The sequence below is a fragment of the Myiozetetes cayanensis genome, unplaced genomic scaffold (assembly GCF_022539395.1).
Source record: "Myiozetetes cayanensis isolate MyiCay16 unplaced genomic scaffold, myiCay2020 scf54, whole genome shotgun sequence".
In the NCBI taxonomy this organism is placed as follows: Eukaryota; Metazoa; Chordata; class Aves; order Passeriformes; family Tyrannidae; genus Myiozetetes; species Myiozetetes cayanensis.
Genome location: NW_026087787.1, coordinates 381,058 through 402,988, shown reverse-complemented (window position 1 = coordinate 402,988; position 21,931 = coordinate 381,058). Strand labels below are relative to the sequence as shown.

At 54.6% G+C, this 21,931-nt stretch overlaps 2 pseudogenes; one reads left to right on the top strand and one right to left on the bottom strand.

Moving 5' to 3' along the window:
• Positions 1–653: 653 nt before the first annotated feature.
• Positions 654–4,502, bottom strand: LOC126650023 (zinc finger protein 239-like; annotated as a pseudogene).
• Positions 4,503–6,936: 2,434 nt separating this feature from the next.
• LOC126650028 (zinc finger protein 239-like) lies at positions 6,937–21,289 on the top strand (annotated as a pseudogene).
• Positions 21,290–21,931: the final 642 nt, after the last annotated feature.

Sequence of the window (21,931 nt, the reverse complement as noted above, 5' to 3'; positions counted from 1 at the left end):
GGCACTGGTGGTGCTGGGAGCCCCCCCGGCTGCAGGCGAGGAGCTCTCGGGTGAGCGGGGGATGGAAAGTGGGAGGTCGGTGGGAAAAGGGGGGTCAGAGGGGATAAAAGGGGTGGTGGGACCCCAAATTGAGTGGGAGGGGAGCGGGACCCCCCTAAAGTGGAGGGGGACTGAGGTTCATGGGGAATGGGTGGGAGAGGTGAGAAGAGTGGGGAAAGGGCAGGATGGGACCCCCAAACTGAGCATGAGGGGGCTGAGGAGTGGGGGGATGATGTGGAAGAGGGGGGAGAGGAGGGAAAAATGTGGGGGTTGGGACCCCTAAACTGATCTAGGAGGGGCTGGGGATTGAGGACCATAGAAAAGTGGAAGGAAGACAGAGAAGAGTGGAAAAGGGGGGTGGTCTGGTGGGTCCCATGGTCCCATGGGGGTCTTTGGGCATAGGAGGGCTGGGAAAGCGGGGTGCCCCCTCTGAGCTCCCAACTGACTGTGGGGTGCTGGGGCTGCTGAATCCAATCTCAGCCTTGGGTCATTACAATTCAGGGGATTTACAGAGGTGGGACTGAACCACTTTTGTCCCCCAGGTTTTAAGGATGGCAAATCACATCTATTGATAGAAATGAATTATTTAAGGTTACAAATGATCAGACAAAAGATCTTCATCAGAATTATTTACTGCACAATAGAAACACTAAAACTACCAGTAGGACAGCATAAGATAGGACAGTGCTCTACACTAAAGCAATTGTTGAAGCAATTCTACTCAAGCTGGCACCAAAGCAAGAATTATGAATTAGAGATGGATGGAACTACCCCAGACCAATGCTTGGGGGGAGATCTCTGCTCTCAACCTCCAGCAGTGACCTTGGGGGGTCCCAGCCAAGGTAGGAATCTCCACACACCCCCAAGAAGGGTTCTGTTGGCACAACCTGCCCCTGGCAAAGGGGACTGACCCTTTCTGCTAGAAAGGGATGGACTGACAGTCACTGGACTCCAGGGGTTGCCTCACCATCAGGGGGGTCATTCAGGGTGGGAGCAGTGGCCAAAGCTCTTCCCGCAGTCGGGGAACTCGTGGGGCTTCTCTTACTGGTGGGTCCGTTGGTGTTTGGTCAAGACAGAGCTGTGGGTGAAGCTCTTCCCACACTCCCCACACTTGTAGGGCCTCTCTCCGGTGCGGATGCGCCGGTGGGTGACGAGGTGGGAGTTCAGCTTGAAGCCCTTCCCGCAGTCGGTGCAGTGGAAGGGCCTCTCCTCTTTGTGTATCCGCTCATGCCTGAGGAGATTGAACTGCCTAAACCTCTTCCCACATTCCAAGCATTTGTAGGGCCATTCCCCAGTGTGGATGTGCTGGTGCTTGCGGAGTGTGGAGCTGTCACTGAAGATCTTCCCACACTCCCCACACTTGTAGGGCCTCTCCCCGGTGTGGATGCGCTGGTGGCCAACGAGGTGGGAGTTGCATTTGAAGCCCTTCCTGCAGTCGGTGCAGCGGAAGGGCCTCTCCCCTGTGTGTGTCTGCTCGTGCTCAAGGAGATGTGATCTGGTCTGAAACCTCTTCCCACATTCCGTACACGTGTAGGGCCGTGACCCAGTGTGGATGTGCTGGTGTCGGATCAGGCTGGAGCTCTTTCTGAAGCTCTTCCCACATTCCAAGCACCTGAAGGACTTCTCCCTGCTGAGAGGCTGCTCAACAGATGCACCACAAGACAGGGCCAAAGGGGCACTGACTTCCTCCTCACCTGCCTGGGGAGCCCGCAGCATCTTCCTCTTCCTTGCAGCCTCCTCCTCCATCCACCCAAGCCTTGGGAAGGACAAATCCTGCTGGGGGAAAGAAGGGCTGAACGCGTTGGCTTGGGCGTTCCTCCTGCCCAAGTCCATCTCTAGAACTCACCAGGCATCCTCTGAGCATAAAAACCTCCAAAGCATGATGATTCAGCACAGAAAAACCCAAACCACTGAGATTCAGGCAAAAACCCCTCAGAAATAGCAAGAAGACTCCCCTGCCCAAACTGCAAAAAGTTGAGATTCAGCTGAAATATACTCCAAATTATGAAGATTAGCCCAAAATAAATCTCTCCCAGGAGTTCCCCCTCTCTGGTCTCTCCCCTCTGGGGTTCAGAGGGTCTACCCTGTCTGGGATGTTGGAGGTCCCACTTAGGGATGCTGGGAGTGTTGGGGGTCCCAAGGGTCTCTTCTCCTCTGACTCTCACCTTTGGGGTGCCACCTTTCCAGACATTCCCCTTCTCCAGGTTCTTCATCTTGTTGTCCCAGGGATCCTAGGGGTCCCAGGGGTCCCCACTCTCCAGGCTTCCCCTTCTCCGCTCCCCCCGTTTCAGGCTCCCGGGGGTCCTGGGGCTCCTCCCTCTCCGTGCTCCCCCCTCCAGCCTGCCGGGGGTCCCCCAGCTCCGGCATCGCCCGCTCCGCCTTCCACCCTTGGCAGCTCCCAAACATAGAGATGGCACTTGTTCCCCTGCAGGGACTCCAGGGCAGCAGGGTGACTGCTCCTGCATGGATGGAACAGCACAGGATCCCCTGGGTCCCCAGGCTGGATCAGCACTCGGGGACACAAACTGACCTTGGGCTCAGGATGCAGCTGCGAGCACAGATTGCCCTGCAAAGTCTGCAGGGAGTCAGTCGAGCTCTGGAGAGCAGATTGTGCCCCAGGGATGGGATTGCAGAGGGACCCTCAGGTCCTCAGGATGAAGCAGCAACCAGCAATAGACACAAAAGGTCCCCCCAAGGATTTCAGAGGGAGTGTCCTGCAGGGAGGGGACATTGTCACCCCATGAGGATGGGGCTGGCAAGTGGGAGGCTGCTCAGGTGTCTGCAAGAGGCCTCGTGCTCTGCTTGGCCCCATCAGTGGCTGGGACCAACACCCCGTCCTCGTGGCCAGCGGCTCTTTCCTGCCCCAGCCAAGAGGTTCCCGGCCCCCCAGTGCTCCCCTGGGGCTGTCCCTGCTCCTCCCTGCAGGCTCCGTGGCCGTGCACACTTTGTGTTCCTGGGTGCCACCAGCTCAGCAGCTGCAGCCGCTCCAATCAGCGCCCGCAGCTCTGCAGCAAAGCCCCAGCTCACCTGGCACACAGGGCATGCACACAGCACCTTCTCGCTGCTGGGCACTCCCAGCTCAGCCTCTTCCCCAGCACGGGGTTCTCCTGCCTCAGCACCACCTCTGCCTTCCACTTCTTCTCAGGGCCACCTCAGGGCCAGCTCTGGGCTCACCTCTGGGCCATTGCTCAGGGGCACCTGGGTGGGAGAGGAGGGGCAGCACCACAAGCAGGTGAGTCCCGAGACCCCCCTGGTGTCCCCAATGTCCTCAGGGCCTCCCCATGGCCCCAATTCCCTGCCTTTGACACCCCCAATTCTACTGTCCCCAAACCCCATCCCAAATGTCTCCAACCCTCTATCACCCCACAGGAGCCCCCTCTGGACCCTCTAACCCAAGACCACCCTTCATTCCCCCTTCACACTCACAGAATATTCAATGACATGTGGAGACACGCTGGGGACACTTGGGGGCTTTAGGGGGCACTGGGTGATTACTGGGGGATAGTGGGACACACTGGGGGGAACCAGGGGGCACTGGGAGGGACTGGGGGGGATTATTGAGGGATGCTGAGAGGCCACTGGGAGGGACTGGGTGGTTACTGGGGGATTACCAGGACACACAAGGAGACACTGGTAGATTACTGGGCCATCCTGGGTGTTAATGGGTGCTCACTAGAGCATCATTGGGCCATACTGGGGAGCAGTGGGAGGTCACTGGGAAACACTGGGTGGTCACTGGTGGGGTTACTGGGCCATACTGAGAGCCACTAGGAGGTCACTGGGCTATACTGGGGGCACTGGGATCCCCTTACCCGCATGTGGTTCATCTCCCTCACAAGACTTTGGGTGGCACCGCCAGGACCCCTCCCCTGAGGACTGGGAAATCCCCTGAACCCCACTGATAGGCTTTAGGGGACCCCCGGGATCCCCTCCCTGTGGGGTCTCTGTGTGCTGAGTTTTGGGGGTCTCTGGGGTTCGGGGGGGGCTTCAGGAGGTGCTTTCCCTGGGGTCGGTCCGCCCAGCCGGAAGGGGGTGCTGTGGCACGAGCGGCAATGGCGGCGCCGCGCAAAGCCTCACGGCAGTTGTAGTTTCCTAATGAGAACTCCGACGGCGCCTGCGCAGTGCAGCCATGGGATTTAAACAGCCGCCCCCCCGGGACGGTTCCAAGGCCCCCAGCCCTTTCAGGGACCTCCTAAACCCCTTCAGGCACCTTCACCCTCCCCTCTGAGCGCCCTCAGGACACCAAATCCCCTCCGCGACCCCCCGAGAGCCCCTCCAGGACCTCAAAACCTCCTCGGGAACCTCCGAGCCCCTCCTCTCCACTCTGCCGAGCCCTTCAGCCTTCCCGCCCACAGCCGCGCTCCCCGCAGCCCCAGAGCGCATCCCCAGCCCCGCCGCAGCCCCCGCCAGGGCTCACAGAGTCGAAGATTCCGCTGTCGCCGCCATCGCTTTCCCGGCAGCCACCGCGGGGCTATGCGCGCGCACCGCCGGCAGAGACCCCGCCCCCTTTTCCGCGCGGGGCGCGCCGGGAGTTGTAGTTGCAGCGGCTCAAAGCTCCAAACTCCCCCAGACTCAATTCCCCACGGGCGTTCCTGGGGCAGAGCAGGGCAGAACCGGGGCGGGGACGGGACGGGCATTGGGTGGAAATCATTATAAAAACTGTAACCCCTGCCTTGGAAGGGACGGGTGTGAGTTTGTATTCCTGGAGCCTCATGAAAACCTCTGCTGCTTGTCTGACGTCCTGCCCAGTGTGGCCTGGAGTCTTTTTCCTCTGCAGCCTTTTAGGGAACAACGTTTATGGGGTTTATGAGGACATGGCCTTTCATAGGAGAGCCTCTTATGAGGTGTATGGGCTTTCTGAGAACATCTTTATGACCTGCATGGGCTTTATGCAGAGAGACCTTTTATGATGAGAGCTCTGTCATGGGGTGTAGGGGCTTTATGTGGACAGGGCTTTTATGACATTTATGGTGTTTATGAGGACAGAGCCTTTATGATGTGAGCCCCTCTGAGGTGCACAGGCTTTATGAGGACAAAGCCTTTATGAGGTTTATGGCATTTATGAGAACATCTCCTTTATGATGACAGCCCCATGAGGACCTTATCACGACAGGGGCCTTATGAGGCTTGCAGCATTCTGTGAGGGTTATGAGGACAGTGCCTTTATGAGGCTACCCCATTATGGTGTGGATGGGTTCTATGAGCACAGAGACCTTCTGAGGCTGCCCCATTGTGAGGTGGATGGGGTTTATGAGGAGAGAGACTTTAGGATGGCCCCTTTATGAGGTTTATGGGCTTATGAGGACAGCACCATTATGACATTAAGGGTGTTATGAAGATAGAGCTTTTATAATGAGAGCTCTTTTATGAGGTGTTTGGGCTCTATGAGGCCTGCACCACTGTGAGGTTTATGGGCTTTATGAGAGCAGTGTCTTTATGAGGCCTGCACTTTTATGAGGTGGGTGGGGTTTATAAGAGCAGAGCTTTTATGACATTTATGGGGTTCATGAGGACATGGCCTTTCTCATGGGAGCCCCTGATGAGGTTTATGGGCTCTATGAGGACAGCACCATTATGACATGTATGGGTTTTATGAAGACAGAGCTTTTATGATGAAAGCCCCATTATGAGGTTGTAGGGCTTTATGAGGACAGTGCCTTTATGGGGCCTGCAGCATTATGAGGTTTATGGGTGTGATGGTTCAGACCTGGCTCCCTGCCAAATGCCCAAAATCACAGTAGCAATCCCCCTTCCCCTTCCTTTCTTCCCTTAGGGCAAAGGGAAAAAAAACTATAAAAAATTGAAGAACCCCAAATCAAACTAGCTTTATAAAAATATATATATTTACATATATTACAGGTATATACAGTTAAGATGCTATGTACACTGCACAGGGAATCCAAACACCACCAATAGGAAAGGGAGAGAGGAAAAAGGGACAAAAGGGGACAAAAGGGACACCAAACAGATAGACACAATCAAACTCAAGAACTATCCTAATAACTAGCAAAACAGATCTCACTACGTCCTTTAGAAAAAGCAGGATTGGCAGACACAGCCAGCACTCTCCAAACCTCCTACATGGTAGGTCAGGGGTCACTGAAGGCCTCAGGCTCCAGATAAGCAAGACCAACGCAAGGACCCCCTGCCCTGAACCTCACTGGAAGAGAAAAGAGCGAGGTCTCTGATCTCCAACTTATTTATACTCTGAATTACGTACAAATCGCATGGGATACTGGGAACATGGACACTTCCTTGGTTACCAACTGGTTACCAGGAAGGCCCAGACCAAAACCATCACAGGGAGGAATCTTCATTCCTGTTCTATTCTGGGATTCAGTCTGACCATTTCAGTGCAGGGGTTCTGACACCAAACAAATGAAGTTCCACCCAGGAAAGGAAGCCCCTACCCTCCATCTCTCCTGTGCAATTGGTGAGCCATTCTTGGCACTCCATGCACATAGAGTTTCCTGTGCTGGCACCTTTTGTCTGGGAGGAACCTTCATTCTTATTCCATTTAAGGGCTCAGACTGACCATTCCAGTGCAGGGGTGGTGACACCAAAGAAATGCATTTGCAACCCCTGCCATGGGCAGGACACTCCCCCAATAGACCAGATGGTTCCAAGCCTTTCCCAGATAAGTTTGATAAGGGAAGTCACTCAGGCACATTCATAGACTTGCATTAGAACTTTGGAAATGTCTTTTGGGGCAAGTATGTTGCAAAGATATTGAATTTCAATCCAAAATGTGCTACTGTCCCTCTAAGACCATTCTCTAGGCCTCCCTGACTATTTTGCTTGTAGTGTGAGACTTGGCAGATGCTTGAAGTGCTTTAGGCAGCAAGAGGCACCCAACTGGAACCAGAAACCCAAACAAAGTTGTTGTTCAGTTAGAAGATGAGCAGCCTGGAAGCCCAAGAAAGGCAGAAGAGGTACTACCTGCTCTTCCCTGGGACGAAGGTGAGCCCAGGGACATACCATGTGGATACCAGCATGAGAACTACATCAACTGAGGGAGGAACTCTGCCCTCAGTGCTCCCCAGAAGCTGAAAGTCACAGGTGAGTTGTGGCACTGTGGAAAAGGCAGGGAAATGTCATCGGCCCCACAGACCTCAGGTGAGGGAGCAGACCCTGCCCTGCCCCATGGCATGTCCCTGGGTAGGAGGATGCTGGGGGTCACTGGGCAGTTTAGCCCAGCCTTTGCCACTGGGGACAACCCTCCCAGTCACGGGAGAGCATCCTGCTCCTCTCCTGCCCCTGCCTCACAGCAAGGGGAGAGTGGTGGTGTCAGATCTAATCCAGAGCCACAGCTGGGCAGGGCATTCATTTCTTGATCCCCAGAGTTGACAGAGGGTGGCTCAGGGGGTCCCCACAGTGCCTCAGGGTGTGCAGTACCTGGGGGAGCTGCAGGCTCTCAGCCTGTGCCTTTCTCCTCCCTGGAAGCAGGTCCAGCTCCCAGGCAGGCACAGCCACTGAAGGGCAAGGATTCCCTCCCTCCCACCCAAGGTCCCTCAGTACTGGGCCAAGGCTGCCCAGCTGCCCCCACGAGGACATTGGGAGGTTCATCAGCTGGGATCTATCTTGTGTCTAAGGTCATATTCTGCTCTCTGCTTCCACTCGTCTTCCCCAACAGCTTCCAGAGGTTTTTGTAGGACCTCATGATAGGCTTGGTGAGCACATCGCTCCTCCTCCTGGCTGCAGCCACCCACTGTTTTGTGGTGGAAGGTGAGTGATCTGGGGATATGGAGAGGAACATTTGAGGCTGGAATTGCACTCTCATGCTGGCTGCTGCTGTCTGAGCCGTGCTGCCTTAGGATGGCAGCATCCTCCCCTCATTTCACAGGCAGCTGAGCCTCTCAGGCCTTTCCTTTGTCAAATGAGGCAAGGAAAGCTGTTGAGAAGACAAAGACTTTATCAAAGAGGTTTTTGTGCTTGAATGCCAAAGTCGGGAGGGAGAGACCAAATGCATCCCTGCCACAGGCACACATCGGCTCCCATCCCCTGGACACAGGAATGGAGTGTCTGAGCTGGCCTGAGTGGAACCAGCACAGCTCCTCCCCACTCTGGCTGTGCTCTGCTACTTGGAGGTTGGGAGAGGCCAGGCTGGGAAATGGAATTTACTGTTTTATAGGGTGGGCTTGAAAAATCCCTCTCTGAGTGAGGTGCGGAGGTCCAGCCCATCATGCTCACTGTGTGGCCCAGAGAATGGAAAACAAGAGCTGTGTAGGATCTCTGCCTCCCACCTCTGCCTTTTGTTTCCTTGCAGGGGCCTGCAGAGAGAGATGCCAAAGCTGAGCAGCAATCCCTGTGGGCTGTGGGGTGATGGAGATGGGGCATCCCGGGCCCCCTGGTGGGGCAGGGACCACTGGGGAAAAGAATCAAACCAAAAAAGAAGGCAAAGGGCTCAGCTCCCTGCAGCTCTCCTGTATCCCAGGGCCAGAGGTTTGTGCAGGACTTGTAGCCAGCAGGGCAAATAAAGTGCTTTCCTTTTTCCCTCTAAAGCTTCCCGTGCAAGAGCTGAACAGCAGCACAACCTCTGTCCCGATGAGGCCCTCCCTCAGCCAGCCCAGGGAGCTCCAGCACAACCAGTGCCCAGGGAGAATCGCCGAGCCCAACCTGTTCTCTCTGACAGAGCTCCTGAGCTGGGAAGATGGGGCTGGGAGGTCCAGGCTGGGCTTGCTTGGGCTTTGCTGGGCTGGGCAAGGGCTGGGAGCTGGGAGCATTGGGGCTGCTCCTCCAGCTCCTGCTCTCACCGTGTTCTCCTCCTTTCCCTTCCCAACCCCACTTGCACCTCCCACGGCACATGGGATTTACAGACATCCCTGTAACTCCCATTGGGTTTGTCCCTGTGTTCAGGAATCTGCCCTGTGCCAACCCCTGGGGTTGTCTGCACCAGTTCTGGTGGGGATTGGCAGCGCTTGGTTTGGCAGGGCAACACCTCCCCACAAGATCTGGCTTTTGACTGGCACATGTATTGACAATGTCTGATGGATAAATCCAGATCAAATCTATTCCCTGGATTGGACATGGAGACGTGAGCCCCTCGAGTGAAGACATCTCCATGCCCTGTGTCCAAAGGAAGCTGTGTGTCCATAAACCACGGGATCCAGCTGTGGGTGTGCTCTTCCCTGTGCCCGCACCGATGCTCCCCTGGCTGCAAAGGCACACAGGGGCAGAGGCCCTGCTGTGCTCAGGTCTATGGGGGTGTGCAATGCTCAGGTGCTTCTGCTCCCAGGGAGAACAAATATGGATTTCTCTCCCTGACTGCACCTCTGCCTCCCACAGTCCCTCCTGGAATGGGGCTGAGCTGCCCAGTGACAGCCCCGGAGATACAAAGGGGTGGTTGCAGAGACACGAAGGGTCTGTGGAGCTGCACGATGAGAGAAAGGGAAGATGTCTGTGGCCTGAGTTCAGCTGAGACATCCGCCTGACCCTCAAACCTTCAGATTCATACTGGTTTACTGCCCCTTGTTTCTTTTCTTGTGTTTTCTTGCCAAATCTTAATCCCAACCAAAGGTACTATTTACCCCTGGCTGGACCCAGAAAGGCCCATGCCATTGGAGCGATAAAATACCATGTGAGATCACAGGGTAACATCTGTTCCTGCACCAAAATTGTCATCAGTTGGCAGAGAGAGGTTTGCCTTAAAGTTTTAGGAAAAAAAGAAGCTCTGCATATTCCTATGTTGGCTGTGTTTTGATGTCCCCACAAGAGCCCCATGCAGCAGGTTTTTGTTAAAACCCCTAGAGACAGAGAGTTGCTCCAGGGGGACGTTTCACCTGACCCTTCTCCTTGGATGAGGCAGAAACATCCCCTTTCTCTTGCTCTTCTCGGTGTGGGGGGCGAAAATCGCCCTTGTCAGGGAACCCCTGCAGGCTCTGCTCCTCCGGTGATCCAACAGCGGCCCCTGCTGACCAGGATTGGAATTGCGCCAAAAAGCGAGGAATCCCGGACTGTGTCCTTTTTTTTTGAGGGGGATTTTTGGTACAGGATTACTCGATGATCCTTGTGGGTCCCTTCCAACTTGGAATATTGGATGTGATTCTGTGAAGTTCCACAGGGCTGTGTGTGAGGAGAGAGCAGGGGCTGAGCAAAGCAGAGCAGGGTAATGGCAGCACAGCCCTTGAGCACTGTGAGGACACAGCACAGGATCCACATCCAGAGGGGAATGGCTGACCGTGGAAGAAGGGTGGGTCACAATGTGGACAAAATATGTGTAGGAGGGAGGGGCACTGGAGTGCTGCTGAGAGGGACAGGACAGGGCGTGTCCTGGGCACAGGGCAGGACACAGACTGTGTGGATCAGGCATGCAGCAGTGATGGGCAGAGCTGCTTTGGGGAAGGCAGGAGGATGATTGCTTCCTTCAGCCCCCATGGGACTCTGAACAAAAGGGGGTGATTTTCAACACTTCCCAATGGGTTCAGGGCATGGTGTAACACCTGGGAGGTGCTGAAATGCTTTAGGCATCAGAGCCATCCACCTGGAACCACAAACCACACAAAAACCGGGTTTGGGGTGGTGTCAAACAGGGGAAAAAAGAGATGGATGGAGCCACATGGGTGGGAAAATTCTGGTCTAGTAAATCTTCAGTAATGGGAATGTGGAAGGGCCACGGGGCTGAGTTCTCTCCAGAGCCACAACTGGGCAGGGCATTCATTCCTTGATCCTCACAGAGGGTGGATCTGGGATCCCCACGGTGTCTCAGTGTGTGCAGCACCTGGGGGAGCTGCAGGCTCTCAGCCTGTGCCTTTCTCCTCCCAGGCAGAGGGTCCAGCTCCCAGGCAGGCACAGCCACCAATGGGGAAGGATTCCCTCCTCACACACTCAGTGACCCTCAGCATCAGGGCCAAGGCTGCCCAGCTGCCAGCACCAGCACATGAGGAGGTTCATCAGTTGTGATCTCACTGGGTTGGAATGGCATATCCTGCTCACTGCTTCCTCTCCCCATCACGCCGTCTCTGGTCGCTCCTCTTTTTCTAAGAGCCCATGTCAACCAGTTGGGCAGATTTGCATGAACTGACTGGTTCCACATTCATCTAAAGGATCAAGATGGGAGCTGGGAGAGGAGTTCAGTGTCTGGGATGGTCCCTGCACAGGACACCAAGAATCAAGAGTTCTACATTTCTCTAACAGAGAGCAACTCCTGGACTAAGACAATATTTCCTATCAGAGGTAAATGATAACTTGAGAGCCCTTTCCACTCTTCTTTCCTCCTGGTTATGTTTTGTCCACATTGTGATCCACCCTTCTTCCAGGTTCAGCCATTCCCCTCTGGATCTGAATCCTGTGCTGTGTCCTCACCTTGCTCCTCTTGTCGTCCGCCCCCATCAGCACCCTCATCCTGGAGAGATGGGGCCACTGAGCACTGGGAGAACCCAGCCTGGAGACATCCCCATGTCCATCAGTTCCCTCTGATGCTCTCCCTGCCCTGTACTCCCTGCTGTCCCCGTGTCTCTGCCCCCTAACCTGAGTGGGACCAACCCCATCCCCAGCTCCCCTTTGGGCTCAGCCCTCTTGGGGCAGTGCTCAAGGGCTGTGCTGCCATTGCCCTGCTCTGCTTTGCTCAGCCTCTGCTCTCTCCTCACACACAGCCCTGTGGAACTTCACAGAATCACATCCAATATTCCAAGTTGGAAGGGACCCACAGGGATCATCGAGTCCAACTCCTGAGCCTTCACTGGACCATCCCCCAGAGTCACAGGGAGTATCGTCCAAACGCTTCTTGTACTTGCACCAAGCCAGCGGTGCTGAACCCCCACACAGGCACCTCCTGCTCCCAGACAGCAGCATCTCCAGCCTCTGGGTAAGGGAGAGGGGATGCAGCCATCTCCTAAGTTATCCCAAACAGGGCATTCCCGTCCAACCTTGATGTCTGCCTCACCCCTCTGGGAGGATCTGTGGACATGTGCTGGGAATTCCTGGAGGCGCTGCCATTGCTGGAGGAGCTGCATTTCTGCTGTTCCCACCACTGTCCTGGCTTTAGCTTTCCTGAAGGAAACATTTGCTTGGAGAGGCCTCAAAACACCCCCAGGTCCTTCTCCATGAAATACCCCCGCTCCCAGTTTTGTGAAATCACCTAGTGCAGGCAGGGAAGGTGTCCACACAAGTTCTCTGAGAGGGGCAGAGGCAAATGGGAAGAGCCTGCAAGATCTCTGGGTTGTAAACAAAGCATGAATTTGCATCTCTCTCAGTTTAATGAAACACAAGTGTTTGGCTCAGGAGGATGAGTTAGGAGGAAGACCAAACTCCTCCCCTAAGCAATTGTAAATCCAGAATTAGGAGGCTCCAAGTATGGAGAGGAAATATGGAGAAAGCAAAAATAGCAGCCCTTTATTAAAGGATATATGTGTGTTGGAAGAACAACGAAAGAACACAAAACCAAGCAAATAATCCTGTACCAAAAATTCCCCCCAAATAAAAGAAATGGTCCGATATTCCTCGCTTTTTGGTGCAATTCCAATTACGGTCAGCAGGGGCCGCTGTTGGATCACCGGGGGGCAGAGCCTGCAGGGGCTCCCTGACAAGGGCGATTTTCACCCCACACACCGAGAAGGGCAAGAAAAAGGTGATGTTTCTGCCTCATCCAACCCAAACTCTAACCCTAACCCTAATCAAAACCCTTTCCTTAACTCTAACCAAAAAATTACCTAAACCTAACCCTAACCAAAAACCCTAACCCTAAACCCTCACCCTAACCCTAACCCTGATCTCGACCCTAACACTGACCATATCCCTTACTCTAACCCAAACATTACCTAACCCCAACCCTAAACCTAACCCTAAAATTTAAGCCTATGCCTAAGCTTAAGCCTAACCCTAAATCCTTACCCTAACACTAACCCTAATGAAAGGGACATTGGTGACATCATTGAGGATGAGTGTCATCAAAGGGGATTGATGAAAACAAAGAGACAGCTCTGATGTCACAGGGATATCAGTGACATCACATGAGACATCAGTGACATGATAAGTAAATGGCTGACATCAAAGAGACGTCAGTGATCTCACTGGGGATATTGGTGACATCACAGGGGACAGTGGTGACATCACAGGGACATGGGTGACATCATTGGGTACCAGTGACATCACAGGAGACTCTTGAAAACAAAGAGACAGGCGTGGTATCACAGGGAAATCAGTGACATCACAGTGACACTAGTGATATCATCAAGGACAATGGTGACATCACAGGGGATGGAGGTGACATCACAGGGACATGGGTGACATCATTGGGACCAGTAACATCACAGGGGACAGGTGACAAAAAAGGAAAGCCCTGATGTCACAGGGAAATCAGTGACATCATGGGGACAGTGGAGCCACCGCTGGGGACAGTGGTGACATCACAGAGACAGCAGTGACATAATTGGAAACCAGTGACGTAACAGGGGACTGGTGACATGAACAGGAAAGCCGTGATGCCACAGAGACATTGGTGACATCACAGGGGACATCAGTGACTGCACAAGGCCAGGAGTGACATCACAGAGACACCAGTGACATCATTGGTGACATTGGTGACAGTCGTGATATAACAGGGACATTGATGACATCACAGGGGTCTGGTGACATCATAAGGATATCTGTGACATCACAGGGACAAGGTGCCACTGCTGGGAACAGAGGTGACACCACAGGGACAGTAGTGACATCATTGAGGACCAGTGACATCACAGGGCACTGGTTAAAACAAGGGGACACCTGTGATGTCACTGGGAAATCGTTAACATCACAGGGACATGGTGACACCACTGGGGACAGTGGTGACATCACAGGGACAGCAGTGACATCACTGAGGACCAGTAACATCACAGAGTACCGGTGACAACAAAGGGACAGCCGTGATGTCAAAGGAACATTGGTGAAATCACAAGAGACCGGGGTAACATCACAGAGACACCAGTGACATCATCAGGTACAATGGTGACAAAACAGATGACATTGGTGACATCACAGGGAAAGTAGTAATGTCATTGTGGACCAGTGACATCACAAGGGACTGTTGAAAACAAAGGGACAGCCGTGATGTCTCAGGGGACATCACTGACATAACAGCAACACAGGTGACATCACAGAGATACCAGTGACATCATCTAGGATACTGGTGACATCACAGGGGACAGTGGTGCCATCAGAGGGATGTTGATGACATCACTGGGGACCAGAGACATCACAGAGGAGTGTTGAAAACAAAGGGACAACCCTGATGTCACAGGGACATCCATGACTTTACAGAGACAGGGCTGACATCACAGGGGATGTCAGTGACTTGATAAGTCCCCCATAAGAGGGACTGCAGTGATATCATTGGGGACCAGTGACATCACAGTGGACTAATGAGGACAAAGGCTAAGCCCTGGTGTCACAGGGACATTGCTGACATCACAGGGGACAGTGGTGACATCACAGGGACAGCAGTGACATCACTGGGGACCAGTGACTTCACAGGGGACTGCTGACAACAAAGGGAAAGCAGTGATGTCCCATGGACATGGGTGACATTAAAGGGGACATCGGTGGCTTCACAAGCACAAGGATGACATGACAGAGATGGCAGTGACATCATCGGAGACATTGTTGACATCACAGGGGACAGTGGTTACATCAGGGGGACATGAGTGATATCATTGGGGTCAGTGACATCACAGGGGACTGGTCACAAGAAAGGGACAGCCGTGATGTCACAGGGACATCGGTGAAATCAAAGGGGTCTGGTGACATCACAGGGACATCGGTCACATCGCAGGGGACTGGTGATATCACAAAGGACTGGTGTCATTACAGGGACATTGGGGAAGTCACAGGGACAAGGTACCATTGCTGACGTCAGTGGTGGCATAAGAGGGACCGCAGTGATATCATTGGGGACCAGTGACATCACAGGGGACTACTGAGAACAAAGGTTAAGCCCTGTTGTCACAGAGACATCAGTGACATCACAGGGGACATCAGTGACTTCACAAGGACAGAGGTGTCATCACAGAGACACCAGTGACATCATCTGGGACACTACTGACATCACAAGGGACACTGGTGACATCACAGAGACATCAGTGAAATCATTGGGGAAGAGTGGAATTACAGGGGAATGGTGAAAACAAAGGGACAGCAGCGAGGTCACAGGGACATCACTGCCTTTGGTGACATGATAGGGAAATGGTACCACGATTCGGCACAGTGATGACATCACAGAGAGAGCAGTGACATCATTGGGGACATTGTTGACATCACAGGGTACAGTGTTTACACCATGGAGACACCAGTGACATTAATGGGGACATCTGTGACATCACAGGGGACATTGGTGACTTCACAAGGCTGGGATGACATCACAGAGACACCAGTGACATCATCGAAGACATGGGTGACATCACAGGGGACCATGGTGACATCACAGGGACAGCGGAGAAATCTTTGGGGACCAGTGACATCTGTAACAGGGTGAGTTCGAAAGGATGCCGAGATTGAAAACCAAGACACTGCTGTGAACTCAAAAATAAAACCCAATGCTTATCGCAAAAGGTGGCCAGGGGAAAAAAAAAAAAAAAAAAGAAACGGGTACCCGAGAGAAAGAGAACAATAAGAATACGAGACATTCTACCCACACAGGTGTCACTAAGAAAGTTATCTCACCCACTCCCGATATCATAGAAACCCCTACAGCAGTTGCGTCCCCCGGAGGGGTGATGGCTCACACGGGCAGGCGTCCCCACTAGAGACAAATGGTCCTTTGTGTGAAGCAAAGCTCCCAAAGTTCTCAGTCCACCCCCTTGGTTCTATAAGTGCACCCCTTCATCCATGCGTGAATACTTTGGAATTCCCCTCACGCATGCGCTGTTTCATTTGAGGGGTCTGATCTATTTGGGTCTGGGGGAATTACTTCATCCTCTCCTCTTCACTTTCTCCTTCAAATGTCCTCTACAGACAACCAGCCAATCACAGAGCACCAATTCAAACAGTTTATACAAGAAACTCTCTCTCCAAGGACAAAGCTCCAGTTTATCAGTGAATTTGGCAGGCAAAGAACAAAACTTTTGCAGGTGGCTGGGCCAAACAGAGCAAAAAATATCAACAATCCCTGATACACTTATAAATCCACCTTCCAAAAGCAGGTCCCCAGGTCCCTTTGGCTGGCTCAGAGGTTCCTGCAGTCACTGGCTTATTCTCTTCATCACCTCCAAGAAAGGAAACCAAAGGCAATGCACGACTTTAGCTGCACATGGGCCAAACCCCAACAATTCCGCCACTCACTGTCTCCAAAGTGCACCGAGGTCCTCGAGTCCCTTGTGGCTCTCACTACACGGCATACCTTGAATAGGGAACTGATTTTATGAAGATTGCGGTGATAATGACGACTGCACGCCCGGCTCCTTGTATGGTCTTACTCCCTTTGATGGAACCCATCTTGGACCTTGATCTGTGAAAAGACAGGTGTGGTCCCACCCCAAGTTATGAGGAGAAAAGGCCCCACCCATTTTCCTGTTATAAGATCTTTATAGAGAACTTTTGCTTGGGTTGGAACAACAGGTCTGGAGGGAGAAAAGTGTTTGATTTCTCCCCATCCGATTTAAAAAATTGAACACAGAGGTGGCTTTTTGAAGCTGTTCCTGAGGGGTGAGTCCAACACAAGACTTTTGTTGTCTCTCCAACATGGTCTGGAGTGTATGATGGGCTCTTTCAAATACACTCTGAGCAGTTGGAGAGTAGGGAATACCCGTGCGGTGCTCGATTCCCCACAGCGCAAAGAAGTCTTGTGTGGTCTTCGCCACAGATGAGGGTCCATGATCCATCTTTACCTGCTTGGGCACCCCCATGTGGGAGAAGGCGGCAAGGAGGTGTCTTTGGGAGTCCCAGCTTTTTTCTGTGAGGTGCTTAACTAATAAAAAGTACCATGAACAAACCATACTAATAGGCCCTCATGTCTGTCTGATTCTTTTTGGCCCTCATGTCTACCCAATTCTTTTTGTCCTTCAGGTCTACCCAGTTCTTTTTGGCCTTCAGGTCTGTCTAATGCTTTTTGGCTCACAGTGCTACCAGGTTCTTTTTGGTCCTCATGTCTACCCAGTTCTTTTTGGCCCACACATATGTCCGGTTCTTTTTGGCCCTGAGGTCTACCCAGTTGTTCTTGGTCTTCAGGTATACTCAGTCCTTTTTGGCCTTCACATCTTCCCGCTTCTTTTTGGCCTTCAGGTCTGTCTGATACTTTTTGGTCCTCAGGTCTGTCTGGTTCTTTTTGACTCTCAGGTCTCCCCAGTTCTTTTTTTTTTGTATTTTGGAACCGGGTGGAACAAAAGGAACCCAGAAGCATTTTGGAACCTGGTGAGACAAAAGGGGAGGGTGGAGCTGGAAAGAGCAGACGTGGAAGGACCAAGTGCCCTTGGCCCTGGCCATGCTGCAGTGCTGGGGGTCTCCTCCCTCCTCCTCTGCACAAAGGCACTGCCCCTGCAGCGCCAGAGAAGGGCTGAGGAGCCCCCCCATTTTAGGGTCCAGGGATCCCTGGCCCCCCCACACCCCTCTGTGCTCACCCTCTCAACGCTTCACCCCCACCCCCCCAGGCTGTCGGGGGGTCCCCCTAGCTCCACTGTGGCCCCTCTCTGCTCCCCCCACTCCGGGGTCCCTAAAAAAGGGTGTCATCGCTCACCCTCCCCCTCCGGGACCGGGTTGAGCCCGGAACACCAACCCCCACCATGGGGGGTTCCCCGCATCCCCCCACCCAATCTCCAGGGCTCTGCCGGGAACCCAGACCGGCATCCTCCTCCCCTTGCAAAAAACAACACCTCCCGGGGTCCCCCCAGTGTCCCCCCGAGGGGCATTTGCAGCTCAGCTTCGGAGTCCCGCAAGCTCCAAATATCCTCCCCCACAAAAACCACGCCGAAAACTCCTCCTCCAAAATATCTGAAGTGACCTCCCCCCGCCTCCCACTGGCCACCTGAGGGACTGGGGGGGAAGATGCTCCTCCTCTCTCTCCTCCTCTTCCTCCTCCTGCTCCTCCTCCCCCTTTCCGTTCCACGAGCGACGAGGTCGTCCGTGAGTTGGGGTTTGGTTTGGGGGGGACACAATGGGACAGGGGGAGAGGGGAAGGATAAAGGGGGGGGGGGGACCCCCAAAGTGAGCGAGAGAGGGGGTGGGTCCCTCCCAAACCGACCGAGGTTGGGGGGAGGAAGCCGGGGTTGATGAGGGGGCGGTTGGAGGGAAGGGCGACAGGAAAAGGGTGGGAGAAGAGAATAAGGGGAGCTGGGAGAGCGGGAAACAGGTTCCCATGGGGGTCCCTTCGTGTCCCCATCGCTTGATCCCCAGCCAGGGGGGACCCCCGGGACTGAGGTTTGTTATCGATTCCTGGCGGGCCGAACAAAGGCCCCGGTCATGTGTCAGGAACTCTTTGATTGTCCCCAACACTCCCAGAGTTTCCCAATTCCCCCACGTGCCTCCTCCAGACTGCCCAAAGCGGGGAGATCAGAGAGGGGGGAACCCTGGGAGTGCTTCTTTGGAGTGAATCTTGGTGTTTTGGGGTAAATCTTGGGGCTGCCGGGGGGCACAGTGCTGGGAAAGGGGAGTTGGAGGGGATCCCAGGGCCAAGGAAAGGGGAGGGCAGGGATCGGGAGAGGTGGGATGGGAGGGGGTCCAGGGAGAGCCTCTGCACAGGGGTCATCGGTGTTGGGGAAAGTGAGGGTCATGGGGGTTTGGGGGAACGACCAGAAAACGGGGTTCAGGGGGTCCCCTGGTGTTCAAAAACAACAACAACAACAACAAAGGGAGATTCAGGAGTCTGGAAAAAGCAGGAATGAGGGTCGAGGGGGTACCTGGGGTCCAGGAGAGGCAGGACAGCTGGGAAAGGGGTTGTTTTAGGGGATGTTAGAGCTGAGGAAGGAGGGGAAAGGGAGTCCCAGTGCTGGAAAGAGGTGCAGGGGGGTCCTGATGCCCAGGACTGGGGGTCCAGGGAGTCCCAAGGTAAAGGAAAAGGGAGTGTGGAGTCTGGGAGAGGTGGGATGGCCGGGAAAGGGGGTGCAGGGGGGATCTGGTGTACAGGAATGGGGGGTTCAGGGGGTCCCTGGAACACCCCAGGACCACCCTGCAGGATAAACCAGGAGTGGGGAACTGGGGAGACCTGGAGATTTGGGGGTCAGGGTGGTCCCAGGGTCAAGGAAAGGGAGAAACTGGGAGAGGTGTGGCAACAGGGAAGAGGCTTCAGGGGGTCCCGGGGTCAAGGAATAGGAGGGCTGGAGGTGAGGTGATGGGGGATGGCCAGGAATGGGGGGCTGGGGGTCAGGGAAATGGGGGGATTCAGGGACTAGGAGAGGTGGGATGGTCATGAAAGTGGGGGCAGGGGGGTCCTGGAGTCAAAGAAAGAGGGGTCTGAGGTCTGGCAAATCGGGACTGGCCAGGTAGGGGGGGACCCAGGCCAGGAGGAGGGGGAAGAAGAGGAGGAACACCCAGTGGGGGCTGCTGAGACCCCCAGAGTGGGAAGAGTTGGAGAGAGCAGGTCCCAGACCTGCAGTACCCTCGGCAACCTGGAAGTTGGGAAGGGGGGAACCTGCAGAAAGGGGAGTCTTGGGAGTCCAGGAACCCTGAAAAGGGGGCCTGGAGAGGGGGTACCTTGGGACCCCTGGGACACTGAAGTGGGAATCCTGGACAAGGGCGAGTCCTGGGACCCCCGGTAGCCCAGACAGGGGAACCCCAGAGAAAGGGGAACCCAGAGAAGGGGGACCTCTGGGATTCCTAGGATCTCCAGCAGCCTGGAGAGGGGGAGAACTCAGAGAGGTGGGACCCCTGAGATGCCCAGCACCTCAAAGCAAAGAGTCAGGGGAGGAGGGACTCCTGGGGCCTCCAAAACCCCCAGCATCCCTAAGCAGGGGGACCCTGGAGGGGGGGAACGCCAGGACCCCCAGCAGCCCAGAGAGGACAGGGACCCTGGAGAGGAGGGACCCCCCAGCAGCCCAAACAGGAGGGACCCCCCAGAACCCCAAAGTGGAGAGACCTGAGTGTGGAAACTCCTAGAAGGGATTTTTTGGTCTGAATCTTGGAGTTCGGGTGGGGGATTTTTTTGGCTGAAACTTGTTGTTTAGGAGGTTTTTATGGTCCCAGGATGCCCGGTGAGTTCTAGAGATGGACTTGGGCAGGAGGAACCCCTAAACCAACATGCTCAACCCTTGTTTCCCCCCAACAGGATTTGTCCTTCCCAAAGCTTGGGCGGATGGAGGAGGAGGTTGCGAGGAAGATGCCGCGGGCCCCCCAGGCAGGTGAGGAGGAAGTCAGTGGCCCTTTGGCCATCTTGTGTTGCACCTGGGGACCGGATTTGGGGGATGTCCTTGGCCCTCCCTGTGGGCCAGAGGCAAATCCCCTGCCTGTCCTTCTTCCTTCCTGCTCCAGGCCCCGAGCTGAGGACGGAGAGCATGGAGTACAAATCCCCCCGGCAGACCCTGGTGGGAGAGGCCGTTTTGAAGGGCTCCCCGGCGCAGGAAGGCAGCGGGGAGGAAAAGGCCCGGACATGCCCCCGGAGGAGGGGCTGCAAAGCCAGAAAGGACCCGACCTGTGCTGGGAAGGCGGTCGGAGCTTGAGCCGGAGCTCAGAGCTGGTGGTCCCTGATCAGCCTCCAAGCAGGGAGAAGCCCTTCAGGTGCTTGGAATGTGGGAAGAGCTTCAGGCAGAGCAACAGCCTCCTCACCCACCTGCACATCCACACTGGTGAAAAGCCCTATACGTGTGGGGAATGTGGGAAGAGCTTCAGGAACAGCTCCAACCTGATCCAACACCAGCACATCCACACTGGGGAACGGCCCTACACATGTAGGGAATGTGGGAAGAGCTTCAGCCATAGCCCTGACCTCCTCAGGCACCATCTCATCCACACTGAGGAACGGCCCTACACGTGTAGGGAATGTGGGAAGAGCTTCAGCCGGAGCTCCACTGTCCGCATCCACCAGCACATCCACACTGGGGAACAGCCTTACAAGTGCTTACAGTGTGGGAAGAGGTTTCAGACCAGCTCCAATCTCCTCCTGCATGAGCAGACACACACAGGGGAGAGGCCCGTCCGCTGCACCGACTGCGGGAAAGGCTTCAACCGGAACTCCACCCTCGTCACCCACCGGTGCATCCACACCGGGGAAAGGCCCTACAAGTGTGGGGAGTGTGGGAAGAGCTTCTCCCACAGCTCCAACTTGACCTCCCACCAATGAACCCACCAGTAAGGGAAGCCCTATGAGTTCCCCAACTGCAAGAAGAGCTTTGGCCGCTGTTCCCACCCTGAATGACCCCCCTGATGGTGAGGCAACCCCTGGAGTCCAGGGACTGTCAGTCCATCCCTTTCTAGCAGAAAGGGTCAGTCCCCTTTTCCAGGGGCAGGTTGTGCCAACAGAACCCTTCTTGGGGGGTGTGTGGAGATTCCTGCCTTGGCTGGGACCCCCCAAGGGTCACTGCTGGAGGTTGAGAGCAGAGATCTCCCCCCGAGCGTTGGTCTGGGGGAGTTCCATCCCTCTCTAATTCATAATTCTTGCTTTGGTGCAAGCTTGAGTAGAATTGATTTAAGAATTGCTTTAGTGTAGAGTGCTGTCCTATCTTACACTGTACTACTGGTAGTTTTAGTGTTTCTATTGTGCAGTAAAGAATTCTGATGAAGATCTTTTGTCTGATCATTTGTAGCCCTAAATAATTGCTGAAAGCAACTGGGATTAACTGGGAGTGAAAGGGTGCATGCTGGAGGCAACTGGCATGAACTGGGAGTGACTGGGATCACACTGATGGGAACTGGGACCATCCTGGGGCAAGTGGAAGTCACTGGGTGTAGTGGGTTTCTGTGGGTGGGTTTTGGTAGCGGGGGGGTTCCAGGGGTGGCTTCTGTTGGAAGCTGCCAGAAGCTTCCCCTGCCCCCTGGAGCCAATGCCAGCTGCTCCAGG